We start from the raw sequence: 3,295 nt of genomic DNA on the forward strand, positions 1-3,295 counted from the left end.
TAGAGTAGGGCACCAACAATTGTGTAATTTATTAGAATTTGTAGAAATAGTTTGTCCTTGGTTTCCTTTCTTTGCTTCTGTGTCTTTCTTTTCCTGTTAATATCTGAATTGGTAAGTTGTGATCTGGATCATTTTGGAGGCAGGGAGGGAGCTACAGGCAGACATGCTAATGGACTCCCCACCACAGGGGCCAAAGAGGTTCTTTGCCCCTCTGGTAGGAACTCTGTCTCTCTGTTTATGGGGAGGGAGGTTGATTTTTTCCCCTCCTCAAGACCCTCTGGTTGAGAGAGAGAGTTCTTCTGGTTTTGGAACAGGAGATTAAGGAGATTCCCTGACAGAGTCCCTGATTCTTCTTTCAGTTTGGTCTTCATAAGTCTTTGTCTTACATTGTTTGGCTTCTTTTGCTCCAGCCCAGGAGTTGCTCACACTTCTGCTCTGCGACAGTCAACTGTTAGTGAAAACTAGTTTTGGTAACACTTCTTGTGCATTGTTTTATACTGCGATTATAGGGTTAACTTGTTCTTTTAGGTTAATACTGTTCTATTGGCAGCCAGTTAAATTTTAAGATGTAACAATCTAAAAGCAGAAAAAGGATACTTTAAACTGAATCAGCAGGTGGTCTCCCGGCAGGGTCGCCCTGTTGTAATTTGTGATAAGGCGGATACTGAGACCATTAAGAACACGAAAAGGACGATCAAGGTGCCCCACTCAGTGGACTGCTTGCAAGGCATTCTCAGTGTGATCCCCTTACAGTTGCTGGCTTTCCACCTTGTTGTGTTGAGAGGCTATGATGTTGATTTCCCACGGAATCTAGCCAAATCTATAACTGTAGAATAAAGAGCATCGGAAACTTGGGATGATTAAGCAACATAAGACACCTTTTGTATTTAAAACTTTGATTTGAAATATCACTCCTGGAAGCCTTTTTTAGTAAATCCTTATTTATATATCAGTTATAATTATTCCACTAAATTTGTGATTTTTTGTGAAATTGCCTCATATTTTTCCAGTACTATGTGGGGGGAATTTGAATAATGAAATCTATATTAGAATCTGTATTCAGAAAGATTTTAGCTGTCATTTTCTTTAGTGAACTGGTTATTGAACTTCTGAGTCCTTCCCTTCCATCTGGGAGGATTATGTTTTTAAACTGTTGTGTTCTTAAGTTTTTAAACGCATTGGCATTTGTTTTAGCAGGCTTCTATTCATTCAGACCAAGGACAGAGTGGTTCATTTAATTGGAATATCTAAAGACAGTGACAATGTATGCTAAAACTTGGACATTTACTGAAGCTTTTGCTAAGTTATATATAAATAGAAGATACTGTGATTTATTTTGAAGCTTGTTTCTGTTTTGTTTTTAAATCAAACTGAGAACTTTTCTTGGATTTATATGTAAGTTTAGTTAACCTTATTTCTCATATGTCTTTTATCTGTAAGTGGAAATAATTTAGGAAGCAAATTGTTATGGTGCGTTAGTGTTATCCAACCCTTAATAGAACATAATTATGCAGTTTCATAGCACAGACTTTGAATTTGAACTGCTTTGGTCAGTATGATTGACAATATGATTTTAAATTTGAAAATGGGGTGTTGGATATCCTACTCTTTTGTTTTTTTTCATCTATTTAACTTCTTTCACTTCCTTGTTACATAATACTAATACCCTCAGTGCCAGTTTGGAACTTCCTTGCAATTACTTGGAAGATTTTCAAGTCTTTGACTAATCATTTGACTTTAAATATGGATGGTAGACTAGGCTCAGAAAAATAATATGCTTTATAGTGTTATTAATGAAGACTAGCATCAATTGAGTGTTACTTCCTAGGTATTTTTTTTTTCTGAATGTGTTTTCTGTGTTTAACTCCTGCAATTAATATAGGAATGAAGATGATATTGATATGCATTCAGTTAGTTGGCTAGTGTTGATTTGACAATTTGGATTAAAATAGTGTGATACCACTAATATGACTAATAATTTCTTCACAGAGCTTTTTGGGCCAGATCTTGGGGCTACAGAAGAATATATGTTATGGGGTTATAATTTGGTTTAGTCCTTTTCTTTGAAAAGCTTTCACTTTTAATTGTGAAGGTGAAATATTTAGCATGATTTGTAAGCTCAGACATGTCTTCTTTTTGTGTTTGAACTTCTTGATGAGGTTAAGATGTTGTGATAGCTATTATTGCTGCAAGACAAGCACAGAACTCTGCTTGGTTTAACGGTTAGACAAGGAATTAACATTTTGAGGTAATATGCAAGGACGTTCAGTGTTGAAGATAGAAACCTAATTGTTTTAGAAGATAAGGTAAGGTCATTATTTATATCTGTTTAGCTACTATAGCTACTCTTAACTATTTTAATTGTTTCTAAGATTATTTTGTATAAGCCTGCTAGTCTTAGTATGTGTATACTAGTGTCATTTCTTATGTATGGTATAATAGCTTTTGACACACAAATTGTATGGATTTGTAGGATTTCTTTTAAATTATTTTATTTTGATAATCTTGTGTATCATTATGTGATACAGTGTAGTATTTTATTACATTTACATATTGTGAAACGATCGACTCAGGATGCTTAGGTTACCTACCATTTCAAACATTTATCATTTCTTAGTGATGAGAACATTCAGAATCATGTCTTGCAGCTATGTTGAAGTACTCTTCAGTACTGTTGACTATAATAATCAGTGTGATAGAATGCCAGAACTTATTCTTCCCATCTGACTGTGGCTTTGACTTTGTATCTGTTGACCAGCCTGTCCCTTCCCACACACACTCCAAGCGAGGGTATGTTCTAAACTTACTATAGACCAAAATAAAGAACAAAATAGTAGTTTGTTACAGAAGGCTGATAGTAAATGAGATAGAAAAATATTAGGAAAGCTATAAGTAAGAGTTGTACTTTTAACATGAAAGGTTTTTGTATGTTCCTCTTTTTACCTAAGAATGTAGAGAATGTTTATGGAAATGATTTATAAAATATTTGATTGTTGGTTTCAAGTTTGTTATAAAAGGTTTACATTTACAGTCAAGAAGAGTATTCATTCCTTTAACCCTAATTCTACAAGAGATCTCTGTTAATTTTGATCTGCAAAAATTTTGACTAGTCATAACAAAAAGATTTTGTAGTTCAATTGGCCAAAACCATCTGAGGGCACTTGTTAAAATTGTCTTATATGTTTGTCTGTCTTAAATGTTCAAAGATGTTTATATGTTTTTGATCAGAATGACGTCAAATGCAAGTGGATTGTTGATTTCTACAACCTGGCTTTATAGGATCAAATAAAAAACT

Source organism: Fukomys damarensis, unplaced genomic scaffold (assembly GCF_012274545.1).
Source record: "Fukomys damarensis isolate Sample0158 unplaced genomic scaffold, DMR_v1.0_HiC HiC_scaffold_24, whole genome shotgun sequence".
Taxonomy (NCBI): Eukaryota; Metazoa; Chordata; class Mammalia; order Rodentia; family Bathyergidae; genus Fukomys; species Fukomys damarensis.